The following is a 19,536-nucleotide window of genomic DNA, read 5'->3' on the forward strand; positions in this document are numbered from 1 at the left end:
CTGACTTTGATAGTGTCAGAGTGCTCTTTATAGAGTATGACATCAGTGGGTTTTTGCAGAGTAAATGATGCTGGGAGAAAGGTCTGAAACTGACATGGACTCGCCCTGCAGTGTAAAATTTACTCCAGGATATTATTTTATTAAGGCCAGCAGTAGTTAAAGTCATATTTACACAACTCCATACACACACTGCGATAACCACGAGATCAGTACCCCCCACACCTATCTAATTATATAATCTAGAGGACACAGTACTTAATGCAAGTGCCACAACAGAATTCTCACATTCATATTGTGAGGGTGCACTGTGGTTTTGCAGAGAAGATGATGTTGGGAGATGGGTCTGACATTGATGTGGACTCACTCTGCAGTTTACAATTAACTCCAGGCTACAACTATATTGCAGACAGAAATAGTTAAGGTCATATCTGCACAACTCCACACACACACACACACACACACACACACACACACACACACACACACACACACACACACACACAAGCATTGACTGCTGTGAGATTAGAACCCCCTCCCTATCAAGTTACACAATATAGAGGACACAGTATTTAATGTAAGTGCCACCACAAAAGTCTGACTTCACACTCGAACAGTGCTGCTGTGTAGATAGGATTAACATCTCATTCTGTGTTAGAGAAAATATTGTGATGTTGAAGGTTTTGTAAAAATTCATATTTGTTGATATGACAGAGTAAGGTCAATGTTATGCTCAGTAATACATACATACATACATACATACATACATACATACTTACTGCTGACCTATCTCAACTACGCTGTCATTAATGTATACTGCAGAACTGTGAGTCACATGCACCTACCTGTCTTGTGTATATGAGACATACACACTTGTAAAACACAGGATGGACAATAAATCTTTCATGGCTCATCAGGTTATGATGATGGTATGCAAACCTTAATGGATGGTATTGATATTAGCTATTGTATGTGCTCATACATGGGCAATGTGGCCCAGCAATACCAAACAATACTTAATGTTCCAATGCAGGAGGGACAAAACATGATGATTTCTGTATAGCAAGGCTACATGTGGTTGTATATCATTTGTAAGTGTTAGTGAGGCAGTGCAGAGCCAACTGTCCAGAAAGAAGTGGTCAGTTGATCACACAGTTCACTGCATTCCACATGAGTACATTACACAATGTCCATGTAATGAAGTAATGTCATCCCATAGCAATATCTATTTTGTTCCAAATCACTGCTGAGAAAAATATTTGCACAAAGGTTGACAAAGTGTTAGCACAGGCATAATGATACTTTGATGTGCTGGAATGAGACTGTGAAGTACCAGTGTTTAGTGATGTTCAATTGTGTACATGTTAGCACTACAGCTCAATTCAAAAAGGAAATGTTATGCTTGCCTTCCATATCTATGGAATGGGACACTGTGAGCAGAGTTCTCTATGGAAGAAAACAGTGAAACATTATATTTGGCATACCTTCTACAGCTCAAACAGCTTTAACAGTAATGTACAGCTGGCTGCACTTTGGACACTACTTAGTTAACAAAACCTACTTATCAACCTATCTTTCTCTGTTGCACAAGGTGTAAACTCTCAAAGCTAAATGAAAAAGAAGAATTGAAGCAGGTTTCAAGTCCAGTATGTAGATGATTTTACAAACAGTGTCAGAATGTGATTATTATATTAAATTTTTATCATGACTTTAAGAATACCTAGGAATGACTATCATAGGTAGGTACTAGGCTATTGGTGCTAGGGCATAATTAAGCCTAGCCAAAATCTTTGGGCTTGCACCTCCCATGTGATTTAGTTACCTACACTTTTATAAATATTTTTCCTGGAAAAATTGAATATGTAATAGCTACTGAAACAGTTTTTATGCTTGCTACATGTAACACATGCTTCAGGGGAAATCACAAGTTAACTGGGTGTACAATGAGGTATAAGGCAAACAGTCATCACATTATGCAAAAACACCTGAAGTGAACTTTAGCATGACATACTACAGTTGCTCATTGCCAGACACTGCACAGTTGCTGAGCACTACAACTGATTAAAAACAGAAGGGGTTTAGAGCAATACATAGGCAACTCATTCACTGGAAAGACACTGATAAAAATGGGCAAAATGAGTTTTATCTAATGCTGGATACAAACAGATCTCAAAAAGAAAAAAATAAATCTACAGACTTGATCATTATCTCTAGAACCCACCAAAGAAATCCCACTTCACAGATGTCAAAGTCACACTTTTGAAGGGACAGTAACACCCTACGCAGCCAATGGAAGGTGTAGCTTTTATTCTTCAGCAAAGCAATGGCAGACAGAAAATGCCATAACATGACGTTTCCATCCATCAGCCTAATAAATAGTGCAAAAGGGTGAGAAAGAAGGAATGCAAATAGACACAGATATAGAGACACATATGAAAGGTTGGTGTTATGGGTTGTTAGTGTACATCTTTATGGTTTGTCCTCAGTATTAATGTCATGCTCTGTATCAGTCATGGCTGTGGTGATGAAGAAGCTGTAGCACAGGCAAAAACTGATGCTGAGATGGGAAGAGTAAGGGTGTTTAACAATTTGTCTTTATGGTCATGGATGTGTTTGCAGGTTTTATTTTTTTGCAACAGTATTCAAACTCTATACATGAAAGTTTGTTAATGGATACAAATTGAAATGTATGTCTTTAAACATATCATAAAAGTATAACTTCACAGTTAAAAATAATGTAACATATATCTGAACTTGAACCCTTGATGCTATGGCCAAAAAGCAATCTTCAAACAAGTGATTTATGACAACACTCCACAGAAGAAGTTGTACTTTGTTACTTCCAGTAGTCAAAGAACTGTTTGACAAACAAACTATTGCCTTTACTCTGTATTCCAATAGAGCAGCATGTTTAAGCACCTTTGTGCGAGGATAACTGAACTACTGCAGGTGATGGCAACAACTGACTAGGTTTTGGCATAGGACATGAACAATCATGCACTGTTACTCAGCAGTGGTGCACAATGCCAATGTAAGCACAAATAATGAGACAAAATAAGTGAAGGATGTCATATGGGCTATTTCTGGCTATGTGTGTTGTGCATGTCTATTTTCTGACTAGAGTAAAAGTGTGAAAGTGGTGAAATGTGGACAAGCAGAGGGGAGGACACAGGGGAAAGAATTGAGGAATTTGCAGGGAGGTAGTGGGAGATAACAGTAACTATCCACTTCTTTACAACATAAAAGTAGAGGTATAGCCAGAATTTTCTGATCCTGGACTGTCACCAGACCAAGGGTAGGTAACAACAGCAGAATAGTGTTGTAATGCCAATTATATCAAATCAAGTGTTTCAAAAAGACACATAGGTGAAGTGTAGAGCTATGTATGGGTCATTATTTATTTGAGGGACAGATGCCCATTTTTACATTTTTTTTTCTTTCAAAGAGAGAGGAATGTCGGGGAAGGTGCTTAGAAATGTGAGGGTTGAGAAGGAAGGTTAGGTGATGAAGCAGGTGCAAACATAATGGACAAACATGACAGACAAGGATGGTGATGGGCACAAAAGGTTGGGGCACCATGAGTGGAGACAGAAGGAGTCATCAGAGGTGCACCTATGTCACATCTGAGAAAAATAAGAATCAAGTCCTCACCCCCAGAACTGTCATCATTGTATCCTGTCTCAGTTTTCTGTGTCAGAGCTTGACATGGAATCATCTTAGCAATGTGATGAAGCACCTTTTTCACACAGCCAATTTGGGCACCGAGGGCACTTACCAAACTACCCTCCACAAGCCCTGTCAGCCCTTGGGCGTGACAGAATGACCACCTCCACTAATAGTACTCCCAGTGGGTATCAGTGTACCAGCTGCTGTGGCAGAGCTACCTGATGTGGATGGGCCAGGTAGGACAGGGGTTGTGGGGACAGAGCTGATAGCTTGGGACCCTCAAGTACTGGGTGTCAGTACTGCAACCTGTGAAGGGGTGGTGGCCTGATCCACAGTGGCCAGCCTACCTGCATGTCAGGTGTTGAAAGCAGAAATGTATTACAGCAACATTTTTAAGACATATAAAATATTCACCACAAAAAAAAAGAAAAATTGATAGAGAAGGGGTGGGGTGAGACAACAAAGTGAGAGAGAATTATATACATGGCATATCACATGACTATACAATGTCAGGCAATATATAAACCTTTGCAACATCCAGGTATGATGGGAAGGTCTTACCATGTTGTGTCATTAATCAATTGTACTGCTAAGTATCACAAATACCAATATTTATTACAGTATTGCCTTACTGCATAAAACTACAATACACACTCTACTGCTGATACAGAACTAAATAACCAAGAAAATTGAACGCCTGCTGCAGTGCCAAGGAACCTTTTATTGAAGTCAATAAAAATCTAAATTCAGACTGTAAAATCAGTTAAGCGCTTTCATCCCTCTATATACGGGACTTCCTCAGAACAATTCAATTAGTGCAAGCCAACCCATATATACACTGTTGCAACCAATGAAACAATTAGTGACATTAATTACCATTTAAAAGTGTAAGACGCTAAAACATTTTAAAAAATTTACATAAAACATTATATATGTCCTTGTATAACTGCAATGACACAATTATCCTGATAAGTTTTTCATTTTTAACACACCATTGATGCTGACATTTTCATTTATCCCAGGATATTTTGTGGCATTTAGTCTAAACTGCCACTTGACTTCACAAATGTCCAAATGCTCAGTTACAACCATATCCTGTAAATCTTGAACTATTTGCTGAATTACCAAGAACCCAAACACATGGTCATTCAACATCTGTATATGGCTGTACAATGCATTGGTCTTCTTCTCATTTTTAATATCAGATAGATGCTCATACATTCTTTCTTTAAAATGTTTACACATCTTCCCAATGTAAAATACAGAACAAATTAAACTTTTTGCCATATAGACCACATTTCTGCTTTGACTATTGCAATGACATTTAATGAATATGTCCCTACCATTCAACTTCAACCTATCACCTGTCACAATAATATTCGGGCATTGCAAACACATACCACATTTGAAATTACCTTTATTCATATTGTTACCATCATCAGTTCTACCACTATATTCCAAAATGTTTTTGAAAGATCTATCTCTTCTAAAGATGAACTTGGGTACATCATCCAATAATTTCACTGCATTCTTATCAACACATAAAATTTCCCAATTCTTTTTGACAACTCCACAAATTTTATTAGAATCTTTTTTGTAAGTAGAGATAAAACTCAAAACTCTAGCAACATCTTTTGTTGTATCATGTGGTACAAAATTCACAGGTGCATCAATGTTATTAGTACCCAAAATAGGTTTGTATACCCCTTCCTGTCTTTTGGTAATCACTTCCAGTTTGATTTTATTCAATAATTCTAATGGGTAACCTCTTTTTCTGAACATATCTAATATAAACGGAATCTCCTCAATAAATTCCTCTTCAAGGGTAATGATATTTGCAGCCCTTACTAATTGTCCTTTTACAATGGACTTCTTTTGATAATAAGGATGCCAACTTCCATAATCTAAATAAGTATTAGAAAACATAGGTTTTCTATAAATCCTGGATATCAAAATTGTATTCACTTTGTCCACCTTTAAATCAACATCCAAATATGTTGCTCTGTCATAACCATATTCATGGGTGAATCTAAAAAATTCAACTGCCTCATTATTGTAAGCTAGAAATTCTACCAATCTATTCTCAGAGTCAGTCCAAATCAAAAACATATCGTCCAGATACCTTGTAAAATATTGAATACTATTTTTGTATTAACTTTTAAAAAAATATTCATTTTCCCAGAAGTACATTACATAATTGGCCAAAATGGAGGTGCAAGCCGCCCCCATTGCCACTCCCATTACCTGTTTGTAGTAGTGACCTTCAGAATATAAATAGTTATTTTTTAATACTATTTCCATCAAGGTGACAATAACATTGACCTAGTCCTGGTCATATTCACCAATTACCAACAATTGTGCTTCCAACCAAGCCAAACCTACTTCCTGTGCTATAACTGAAAATAAGTTACATAAACCGATAGTAACTAAAATCATGTTCTCCATATAGACAATATGATTAATATTTTCCAAAAAATTGCCAAGAATCCTTGCAAATGTAAGGGAAAACTTCAAATCTTTTTTATATGAAAATTTAAATATTTGCCAATAAAGCATGTTTTTGCTCTCTTGCCATCAACTATCAGTCTGAAACTCTGGTTATTTAGTCCTTTATGTACTTTAGGGATCCCAAAGATGTTGGACTTGACAGGATGGTCATTCCTCATATATAAATGATCAGTTTCATCTGTCTGACCTTGATATAACATGCCATCCAAGATCAAATCTACTTTCCTATTTGCAATGTTTATTTCACTTAAAGAACTTTCCTGATATGTGTCTTCCATTAACAAAATTGTCATGTTGTTACAATAATCACTATTTTCCATGATAACCACTCCATTACCCTTGTCTGATTTCATTACCAGTATGTTCCTATCCTTGGAAATATCTGTTAACAATTCTTTCTCTACTTGAGATAAATTATCACTATTATCACTGCACTTGGAATGTAAAATTTCCCCAAAATCTTATTCAAAGGCTTTTTCAAATACCCCCACCAAATTGGACATTGGTAGATAAAAAAAACACTTAGTCTAACATTACTGGTTAAATTCCAAGTTATGTCATCCCTTAACCTCAAGAATAAATTCAAGTTACACCTCCTGTTTGGTACAAATGTGGACCCTTTTGCCAATAGATCAGTGTGTGTGTTGTGTCAATAAATGTATTTGAATAATTAAATACCTTAAAATCACCAACAGTGTTTTGCACTACATTTGGAACTAAAAACTCTTCATCAATTGCCATATTGTTAATACATTCAACAAACACTTCAATATTATTTTCCCCATTGCTAACAATTGTATCTGAAGTCACATATATATTTAACAAATCACAGTTACATAAACTGTTACTACCAGCATTACTTAAAACACCTTCATTGTCATTATTTAAGCTTTGATTAAACATGAGAATGGCCATGTCCATCATTTCTTCAGCTGGTATTGCACATAATTCCGATTCTTGGGCCTCGCACCCGGGGCTGTATAGTCCCTGTAGCTGTTCTCCGAAAAACTCTGACCTTGCTGCCCCTTGTTTTTCAGTCTCTCCAAATGCCTCATGCTGTATTCCAAAGAGACTTCCATTCGTTCACATTCATAACCTCTCGGTGATGATCTCACTTCCTCCTCCATTTCTTCAACATGATTGGTTACCACGTTACCATTGCTATGACCACCAGATGAATATGGATAAGCCTTCCCCTTCACATACTTATCTATAACACGCTTTATTTTGTTCATTTTATGAAGAAAAATGTTCATACAAATACTGTCCACATTGGAAAACAGGTTACCATTATTAGTTTTGTACCTGTCAAAAACCAAATCACTCTGAATAAAGGCATTTTGTTCATCTAATAGTCTAACCAAATTTCTCAACCTTAATTTATTATATTTGATCATAAGTTTCATAACCTCTAAACCAGTATGATCAAATAGTTGGTGCAGTTCATTAATAAAATCTGAATTATTCTCCGCTCTGTTTGGGTATTTCCAACAGCGTAACCCATGGGGAACCTGCTTCAACTCTAGATTCCTTTCCAAGTACCCATTTTCCGACTGTAACTTCCTGTATGTCAATAATATTTTTTCAAACTCCCTAAGCCTCTCCGCTAAAGGCACAGACTGAGTCTCAGCACACTTCTGTGTTATCCTGGTTGAAATTATACAAAAATGTCTTCCCTCCAGCCCATTCAAATGTATCTGTCCCATTACCCCCTGAAATGGGGTTATCAAGCGTTATAAACACATTATGCTGTGTTGGTTGGGTTGGCTGTGTTAAAGGGTAGCTCAAGCTACCTAATACACTATTACCAGATTGTTTATCCAACATGTTTTTGATTTGTGAAGAATGTATAGCAAGTTGGTGATTCACTTATTGCAGTAAGTCAGTTAAATTACCATTTTGAGCAGGGTTTTCCATGAAGCACTGCTGCTCAGACCTCTCCACTTCCATTCACAAACGAACTCTACTGCTGATACAGAACTAAATAACCAAGATAATGGAAAGCCAGCTGCAGTGCCAAGGGACCTTTTATTGAAGACAATAAAATCAATATTCAGACTGTAAAATCAGTTAAGCACTTTCATCCCTCTGTATACAGGACTTTCTCAGAACAATTCAATTAATGCAACCCAAACCATATATACACTGTTACAACTAAAGAAATAATTAGTGACATTAATTATTATTTAAAAGTATAGGACACTAAAACTTTAAAAAATTAACATAAAACATTATATATATCCTTGTATAACTGCAATGACACAAATATCGTAATAAGTTTTTTCATTTTTAACACGCCATTGATGCTGACATTTTTATTTATCCCAGGATATTTTGTGGCATTTAGTCTAAGCTGTCACTTGAGTTCACAAATTTCCAAATGCTTGTTTACAACCATACCTTATAAATCTTCAACTATTTTCTGAATTACCAAGAAACCAAACACATGTTCATTAAACATCTGTATATGGCTGTACAATACATTGGTCTTCTTCTCATTTTTAATATCAGATAGATGCTCATACATTCTTTCTTTAAAATGTTTACACATCTTCCCAATGTAAAATACAGAACAATTTAAACATTTTGCCATATATACCACATTTTTGCTTTGACAAGTGTAATGTCCTTTAATACATATGTCCCTACCATTCAACTTCAACCTATCACCTGTCACAATGACATTCGGGCATTGCGAACACATACCACATTTGAAATTACTTTTATTCCTATTGTTACCATGATCAGTTCTACTACTATATTCCAAAATGTTTTTAAAATATCTATCTCTTCTAAAGACTAACTTAGGTACATCACCCAATAATTTCACCACATTCTAATCAACATGTAAAATTTCCCAATTCTTTTTGACAACTGCACCAATTTTATTAGAATCTTTGTTGTAAGTAGAGATAAAACTCAAGCCTCTATTAACATTTTTTGTTGTATAATGTGGTACAAAATTCACAGGTGCATCAATGTTATTAGTACCCAAAATAGGTTTGTACACCCCTTCTTGTCTTTTGGTAATCACTTCCAGTTTGATTGTATTCAAAAATTCTAATGGGTAACCTCTTTTTCTGAACATATCTAATATAAACTGAATCTCCTCAATAAATTCCTCTTCAAGGGTAACCATTTTTGAAGCCCTTACTAATTGTCTTTTTACAATGGACTTTTTTTGATAATAAGGGTGCCAACTTCCATAATCTAAATAAGAATTAGAAAGTGTAGGTTTTCTAAAAATCCTGGATATCAAAATTGTATTCATTTTGTCCATCCTTAAATCAACATCCAAATATGTTGCTCTGTCATAACTATAGTCATAGGTGAACCTAAAAAATTCCACTGTCTCATTAATGTAAGCTAGACATTTAACCAATTTATTCTCAGAGTGTGCATGTATCATACCCCTAATACAGGTTGGGGTATGATACATTCACCACTCATACTGTCCTAAACACTGAGTTGGGCTATGTGAGGAAAGAAGCTGATTTTAACTTCAGTTTCTTGTCCATCATGGATATGTAAGTGCATTTTTAATTCATTATCATAATTATCCTACTTAAAGAAGTAGACACGCATTCAACTGTGTTTCATAATAGCATAAGTAAATCATTTATGAGATATGCTAATAAACCATTAATGAGACATTTCTTGCAATAAACATAACGATGATAGCAATGTGTATGTAGTCTTACTTTCCTAATCAAAGTTTTATTAGAAATTGCATTATGACACCCTATTTAAAAAATAGTGTTATCTGGGTTTGAATCCTGGATCACCTTTGTGATGTTAATAAAGGCACTGCAATTATGCACTGAGCCACAGAGAAAAATAGCTTAACAGGTGGATTTTTTCCACTAAGTACTGCCCATCGTGCTGACTGCTGCACATTTCTGCTAAGCCTATTTTTACTACAGATGGCTACCGAAATAACATTTTTCATTTTTTTTCCCTTAAACAGGTAAGCTTGATTGCCTAACAGCAGTGAGCAAGTGCACATGTTACAAAACAGTAATAAAAAGCATGTAAAGTTATGATGACAGTGATTTGTACATCTGGAGTAATCATTTCTGCAATCCCTTCACACTGTATGTATTTGAAACCCAGAAAAACTGTGTTAAGGGGCCAAAGTCTCTGCATTTACAGCTTCTGCCACAGAAACAGGTAAACAGCAAGTGCACATCATGCACTAGTAATACCATGCAGTGGTGATAAAATAATTTGGGCTAATGAAGAATATAGTGATGAAATTGTTCAGTTTCCTTCAACTGTGAGACGTTTGTTCTCTGCTAAGCACTGTTGACATTACACAAACAAAAGAACACACGTAATAATTTATATTCCAAACAGCAATTTCCTCTTACTGCTGTTCAGAGTGCTGCATCAAAGATGACTGATGTGAATGTGAAATGCAGTACTGATGGCAAGACTAGTTACATTTCTCAATTTGTGCCTTGGGAAGTCAACTGATGTTCACTGCCTCAAAATGCTGCCAGTCAACAGTGCATTCTGATAAAACAAAAGCAAATGAAGAACACAAAAAGAAAAAAAAAAGTAATAGACAATCATCAGTAGTAAGACATATAGAGCTGTAAATATAAAAAGGTAGGATTGTGAAGTTTCCTAGATCTGTGAGTGGTACAACCTGATCATATGCTCAGAAAATATACATTAACTTTGTCAGACCCTACAATATGTGGAATTGAACCTTGAACTCAGTGGAATAACAACACACACTCAGCTGTGCTTCTTATCCCCCTTCGTCACCAACACAGGACTAGAAAATTTTACTATCTCATTTGCTTGAACATGTCTAGATCAATGTCATATTTTGCAATACTTTACAGTAATAATGGTCCTCACCATTTTAATGTCAGGTTGCCAACACTAACAGCTACTTTTCTTTATTTTCTGAACATCTTCCCATCCTCTCAGTTTAACAACAGAAATGCAATGCCATGGCCTTTTATTTGCATCTTTGTTTTAGTGTGTAATACAGCTGATCAGCATTTCAGTCAGATTTTAAGCAGAGGATGGAGAGGGTTCTCTTACTACAAAGATATCAATGTTGTGAAGATTGCCATAGCTCTCAAGGTGCTTACACCCTCATATTGTAAGCCTACTCTGCATGATGCAAACACTTCAGAGAGAACAGTCACTTTGGTATTGCTTGTTGTTGCAGTTAGAGCAATCAAAAATAGTTGCATGACATTAGCACCTAACAATTTGTATTGTTCCTCCTTGCAATCCTAGGGCATGTGCATGCAATAATGTAGCTACCCGACATGAAGTGATTTTTTTGGTATTCAGGAATACTAATGATTTCACACCTAATTTGCATTTTACAGTGCTCAGAGGGCTGAATCTACACTATAGAAAGGTATTGGTGCAGCTATGGAAGTGGAACAAGGAGAGTCTGATTGGATACAGACAGCGCATTGTTGCTAGTTACTTGGAGGAGATTGTTCTACAATTTACTGCACTATTTCATAAGTTATGCTTGTCCTCTACATGCTCTGCTTACATGTTCATATTTTCAATGTATTTTCCATGTATGCAATTATAAAATTTCACTGCTGTTATACTGCACATATGGCAGATCTTGCTGTGCTGCACATTTTATTATGGTTATTTCACAGTACTGTGTTATTTGCTATTGCATGACTTCCTTAACCATGTGGGTCACTCACTGGATAGGATGAGTGACACACTGGATCGGGCAGTGTCTGTGATGTTACATTTGCTGGGGGAGGGCCGGCATCTGTATGTCTTTGGTGTCACCCTTGGCTTACTGCAGCCCCTCCCCACTCAGTGAGAATGATGATGACTGTGTCATGGGCTTTGCTCATTTTTGTTTGACTTAAGGTTGCATATATATCTGATGAACAGAGTAAATAGGGACAAGAGTGACAGTATGCAGGTAGTTTATCTTCTTAACGCATTTATTAGTTTACTACAGGTTCCACACGTACCTTGACATTACTATAGTTAGGAGTCATGTGTGCTTTGAGGCTGTCTCTATCTGATGTTATCCATACATAGACATTACCTGTGTAAGTAACATTTGTGGACATCACCTGGCATCACTTTTAATATTTGTATGTGCTTAGGTTATGTGTATTTCTTCACTGATGAATATGTGTGTGTGTGTGTGTGTGTGTGTGTGTGTGTGTGTGTGTGTGTGTGTGTGTGTGTGTGTGTGTGTGTGTGTGTATGTGTGTGCTATAATTTGTGTCTTAGTTGAAGGGTGTGTACACTGACCTTTGAGTCTTAGGTGGTGAGTGTGTATGCTATCCTTTGCCTCTTAGCCAGGGAGAGGGCATATTGTGAAAACCTATGTCTCCTGGCAACCTTTGCAGCTGGAGGTTCCCCCGCAGATTTCTCTTCTGTATGTGCAAGAAGTTCTGGCCCTGCTTGTGATCCAGGAATGTGTTCCCCTGGCCATTGCTGTCCTTGTTGCAGCTGTTTCCTCAAGAGGATATTGTGCAACATGGCACAGATTGTGAGAATTTTTGCACAGCTGCCTGTGTCATACTGCAGGCAACCCCTGACGCAGAACCATGGCTTCAACATGCCAATCACATGCTCTACAATGTTTCTAGTTTGACCATAGGCATCAGTGAAGCCTTCTTCTGTGTGTGTGTATGCATTTCTGATGAGTGGCATAAGCCATGGATCCAGTTCATAATGTGCTTTGCCCAGTAGATGGCCTTGTGGAACATCACCCTTAGCAATCATTGTGTAAAGCCGCAAGGGTTGCCATATGTGTAAGTCATGATACCTGCCTGGATTGCCTGCACAGATATTGAGGAAGATCCCTCTGACATTATAGACAACCTGACAGTTGAATGAGTGGAACCCCTTCTTGTTGATGAATGTTCTACCCTGTTCACCAGGTTGAGTTTTTATTCCCATATGAGTGCAGTCTATGGTCCTTAAGACTTTAACAAAGTGTGTTACAACATATAATTTTTGCATTGTCCGTGGTCTCTCCTCTGGTGAGCATGGAAAATAAATGTACTCCCTTGGATGCTGTGCATAGCTTTCAGATATTGGTGAAATATTCTTGAAGCTGAGACCTGTGGCACGTCTAGTATTTCCCCTGCGTGTCTGGAATGTACCTTAATGCTACATATACCACTGGTATAGGTTCTACTTGATTTCCCTTAGGTATGAAGTAGGGGTGGCAGAGGTTGCAGAGTTCTTGTAGTGCTTCCTTATCAACCCTGCATTGTTCTACTATTTCAATATCATGCAGTCCATGATATGTTAAATGGGGTCTGAACACCCTTGTTCTTCTTGGATGAGGTCTATTAGCAGTATCAGCAGCATAGTTTTGAGCCGTTTGCACATACACATGCAAGAAAGCAGCAGCAGCTCCAGCGTGATGGTGGCTGCATTCCAATATGTTTTTTGTTCATGGCAAAGGGCTACACCATCTCTACCTGATTACATTATAGCTTCCTGAATGGCTCCACTATATTGGATTGGTTTATTTGCATGTAAAGAAGCTGCTTATGCTTTAATTAGCATTACCTGCTTTTTACCTTTGTTTGGTGGCTCTACACAATGTGTAGAAATGTTTAATGAATACAAAACAGTGTACTATCAAGTGCACGTTGCAGCGTGATGCACACATGATATCAGCACAAAAATTAGCCATTCATGAATCCAGCCCTTAGACATTAGTACAGTATATTACTTTAATAAATAGGTTGTTTGCAAAACAGATGGAGGTAATCTATGTTGCTAGTTGCAGTTATTCAGTATTTTATGTATGGACAAGTAATGCAGATTACATATCAGAAACCTGGAACATTTTAGGAATGTAAAAATCATAATGGGTTAAGTGCATTATGTAAATGTATAGTGCCTAAAACATTGCCAGTTATAAACCTGAGTTTACTAGAATGTGAAAAAACTAATGCTAGAATTAAAACAGCAATGTGAATTAAATGTCTGAAAGAGCTTATTTTTGACTACTATATTTTCATTCAGGTCTTTAATCATAGGGTATCTGGAAATGTATTAATGGCTGATAAATTTTATACAGGCAGAGTAAATAATGGGATGGGACCTAAACTAGATTAGGAGGTAAATGTTTGTCTGAATTACAAACTATTAGTTAGAATCAGGAAATTAAAAATATGTGTTCATTAGACATTGTTTAATTTTCTTTTGTATATTAAAGTAAATGTCTTCTTCTTGAATGCAAAATCAAGAGATAACAATGCTTTTGTCTGAAAATGCTACATCACATTGCAGTGGAATTATCTGACTTGATGTCCATTTTTCTATTCGAAGTTGTAGGATGTGCGACTGGCACAGAAGGTACATACAATTGCAGAAAAGAATGGAGTTTTTGCATGTAAGCTCTTCTACAACGAGTCCCTGTGACTAACAAACTACCATAATAGCTTAATGCACTAATGAGTGCCCTTTATGCATGACTCGTTAGTACTGCCTCAGCTGTGCCTGTCTCTGCATGTTGCACAGACACTCCTTGCCTATGAAATTACAAAAAATCTTAGTGAGCGTCATCTATCTACTTTGGTTTCATGTCACTGTCTTCCATCAAAGCAGCAGTGCAATGCATCTCCCCTAGTAAGAACTATTATTGCTGCCTGAGTGTATGAACTACATAAACAATTGCTTTTAGGAACAGTTGTACTTTACTCCCAGCTGATGCAATTGGTCCCTGGAGGAGCTGGTACAGTGATCTGTACCAAACAGCTGCATCAGAGGATGTTTTGTGCTTTGTGCATCTTTTATGTTTCAGTATTTAGTTGGATAGATACTGTCCCTCTATCAGAGGCTAATTACCAATGTCTCAGCTTTAGGGCTATATATAAGATGCAAACCTACATCTTTACTTCAGTTACCTCTCTATGCACTGCTAGCCTTAGTGCTGATGTAATCCAAACTACAACTTCAACTTTAGCCATTCACTAAATTTTAGAGGAAGGCAGGGGGTTATGCATTTGCTGAAATTGAAGGCTATGTTCACCCATGATGGTTGAGATAAAGCTACACCTAAACTATGGCAGCACATTCATTCACAGTGTCTTTATAAGATTATATGGGCCCTTAGGGTTAGCATTACTCTAAGCACATCCCAAATATTATGAGCACAAGGGTGATCTAGGTTTTAGTAATGTGACTGACCTGAGCATCCATCTTCATCTTCCTCTTTACACTCCTCCTAGCCTATGGACACAGTGTATCCAAACATCAGCCTTAGCCTTTGTTCTCACACACTGAGAAGAATACTTCAGACAAATCTAATCTATTCCTTTGTTTATACTTAACATTTTCTAACTGGTTAGGACTATAGTAAAAACTAGAATATGAAGCACTGTGAGACAAACTAAGCCTTTATCTGTAGGAGAGAAAATCCTGTTATACACAATGCCAAAGACTTTTGATCAAGTACAGATATTTATAGTACATTGGACAATACTGTTTCAGACAGGAATAATCTAAACAAAAGAGCTGTTTCCTGGCTATTTTGGTCAAACTCTGGTGATGTGATGCAAACTTTGAAGAACTTTTGAACAACCTTAAAGGTTCAGCTGAAAGTGTTTGTTCTTTTGATCAAAAAGAAATTTATGACCCCCTAGTAAAGACAGTTTATTCTGAATTATAAGCAATGGTCTATATGTAGGCATTCAGCTACATATTTTACCATATTCAGCACTTCAGAGATTTAGAGGCACGCTTATTCATTACATTTTATAGGTCTGGAATGGCAATGTGGTAATGTTCAAGGAAAACAAGCCCACTTAGGATATGACATTTTAACACCACCATTTTGATTTGGTCTTTGAAATTAGGCTTTTACAGAAATGAAAATGCCAGCAGGACAATGGCTAACATCTGTAGAAAGATACCAGTTAAGAACTTCACCTTAGGCTTGTTCATCACTGCATCGATTCAAAACACTTTTTCTTAGATATTTGATCACTTTTAATAGTAGACATTTTTTTGCATAACCTTTCTTGGTCTTCATGTATACCACAACATCAGGTAGACGCTGCAGATCTGGATATCAGAGAAGTGGGATACACTGTTGATGAAACTGGCAATGTGTCAAGTGAGCTTTGTACAAAATTGAAAGACTTCTGTACAATGAGCCCATATATGTCAAAAAGGGACACACACATGTAAGTACTGTATAGTAATACCTTAGCTTTGTCCAATATTCCGGTATAATGTCCATTTGTTTCTTCAGAGTATACCACATACAAAATAAAATGTAGTGCAAATGTTTTTAATTTAAGGACAGTTTGTGACCTATTCAAGAATGACTCATATAGGAAGAATCATATGAACATTGTCCAAATAGCATTCCTTAGGATAAGCATGCCATAGCATTACTTAGTGTTGTAAGTACATCCCGTTATGGATTACTTTGGAATGTGGTAAAACTTGAAAAATCTAGGTATAAAACCTATGAACATGTGGATGGCTGAAGAGAAATTTAAAGCCTAAACAACAGTAACTGCAGGAATTTTTTTCTTTAATCATAGAAACTACAAGGCAATAAGGCTAAGACACAGTTGGTTTGTTTGTTTGTGTCTTTTGGCTTTTCCCGGTTAGGGGTCGCCACAGTGGAACTCCGGTCCGCTAATGATTGGCAGTTGATTTTTACTGTTAAATTAAAATATGATGATATAAACTGTGAATATGGTGTAAATATAAATGAAGCACTAAGAGACAGAATTGTTTATGGCATTTATAGTGAAGCTACCTGAACAAAAATACTTTCTGAACAGAATTTAACATTTCCAAAAATATTCAAGATTACATTAAGCATGAAAACATTATACAGAGATAGACAACAATTGAAAAAGCATTAAGTACATGTCAGAATAATTTATAAAATAAAAATATTGGAATTTTATTTTATTGTGGCTGACTTTGTTATGCATAATAGAAAACTGGGCATGGAGGCTGATATTCAAGTAGTAGTTTCAAATGTATCTGAAAGGACGTTACATTCACTGTTACCTAGGAAATACTTACAAAATACTACTACAAAGCTTAACACTTGCACAGGTATGCACTTGTCTGTACTGGGTGAAATAAAGGCTAACGTGGTCTATCAAAAAACAAAAAAGAATATCTGTCATTAGCTGTAGTAAAGGTGGGCCAGCTTTGTGGAGAAATCGCTGCAATTTTTTTTATATGTGTTAACAAATTTAAACAAATTAATTTTGTGAGCCAAGCATGCCACTTGAGTTTAGACCAATGGAAGAAGTGCTCAAAACCTATGCTGAAGTCTTTAATGAGGAACTATGCTCACTGCACAGTATTAACATTCATATTTTGATGAAACAAGTTATGTCTCCCAGTTTTCACAAAAATACTATTTACAATGAAAGAAAGGGCAGATAAAGAATTGGGGAAGGTTTGAATGGAAATGTGCCATTACTCCAGTGAAGCACAATACATCGACAGGTCCAGATGTTGTTGTGGTAAAAGGGATAATGCTTCATGTATCTGTAGTTACAATAAACTCACTGTGAATCAAGCTGCAGTACTTAAATGTACCCTTTGCTTAGAGTGGAAGAGTTGATGTCCAGAATGAATGGCAAAACTGTGTTTTTTAAAACAGACTTAAGAAGTTGTTTACAAACAATTATTACTTGGTGATAATTCTAAAAAGAAATTATATGACAATTAATACATTTAGGTCTGTATAGAGCACTCTACAATTCAGAGAATAATGGAAAACATATTCAAGAATTTGAATACAGTAGCATACCTGGATAACTTCCTGGTTACTGGAAAGAATGAAAGCAAGCACTTCATTATTTTACAGAAAGAGGTGCAAACATTGTAAGAGTATGGACTTAGTGTTAAGGTACGAAAATGTAAATTGTGAAAGTCATAGACTGAATACCTGGAGGCATGTGCTGGATGGGAAAAGGATATGACCTTCTGCAGACAAGGAGAACAGCATGTGTGAAGACCTACATACAAAAAAAAATTTTTTCAAGCAGCATAAAGAGCTATATTATAATCAAGAGTTACAAGTGCCAATTGCTTGTGATGTGTTTGCCTGTGGCATTGGTCCAGTTATTCAACATCATGCCTATAGGGGATGAATGACTAATTGCATATACATCAAGAACTCATTCTGCGCTTAGGAAAGGTTTTCATCTTAAGAAGCACTCAATTTCATGTTTGGAGTAAAAGTACCTATGAGGTGAAGAAAAAAACTGCTAGTTGGTTACTGACCACAAATATTAATGACGTTGTTTGGTAGGCTTGCAATTAGTTGCTCTTAACATCTGCTCTCATGCCCTGCTTGTTTGAGCCTGGTGCTTGAACTTTCTATACCTCATATTAGTTTACCTCAAACACACACATACATGATCTTCTTTCTTGCATGTATTTACTTGTAAGGTGGTCCATTCTCACAGAATAAACTGTGAGAAGCTTTATACTGTTTGTTAGTGGTCTCACTTTCTCTGCGGTGCATCAACCTCAGACTGAGAATACAATACTAAAGTTTAGGGTGAGGGACCATTTGTCCTCCACATTTGGATTTTTTTTATTTGCTCTTATTCTTCATAGGTTAGAGTGTCTTTGATACAACTTTGTATAATCTGATCTAGTTTTTCCAAATATCTGTGCTTCATTGATCGATGTCTTGAAGAGACATATTAGACTTTGTTTGATGGGCATTAACAGTCTGCCCACAATAGCTGTAGCAAGAACCAGAAATGGGTTAAAATATTCTCAGTCTATGACTATCGGATTGAAAATGCAGCCTCCAGAAGTGATATTAATGCAAATGGACTCTCACATACATTTAGGTCTGTATAGATTACTCTACAGTTCAGAAAATAATGGAAAACATACTCAAGGATCTAGTGGTAACACTTTCAATGAAGAAAATTCATGCACAAGAGTATTAGGAAGTGATTATGTTGATATGTCAAATTTGAAGAATGAATCAGCTTCCATCTCTGATTTCTTTCTTCACTCTGCCTGATAGTCATGTAAACAAATGACTCTGAATATTCAGAAAGTTGAGGATACTTGCCTGAACTGAGGATTAGAAAACCATGCCTGACTTTATAACTAACATTACTTGAAGTTAAATTTTGTTGTGCAAAACTATTCCTCTTGCTACCTTATCAAAAGACATCAAACTATGATTTTACTTTAGCAATATGCAAAAGTGTGGCTTTATTCTAAAATAAAAGAGCTAATATGCAGTACTGAACTGTGCATATAAGCACGGAGCTTGTCTGAAAGCAAGCACACTTTCTTTTATGGGTTCTTCATAGTACAGAATGAGCAGAAATGGGGTCTATGTCACAAAAGTCAAAAGAAATTTGAAAAAAA

This window comes from Protopterus annectens, chromosome 5.part0 (genome assembly GCF_019279795.1).
Source record: "Protopterus annectens isolate FY-2018-M chromosome 5.part0, PAN1.0, whole genome shotgun sequence".
Lineage (NCBI taxonomy): Eukaryota > Metazoa > Chordata > Ceratodontiformes > Protopteridae > Protopterus > Protopterus annectens.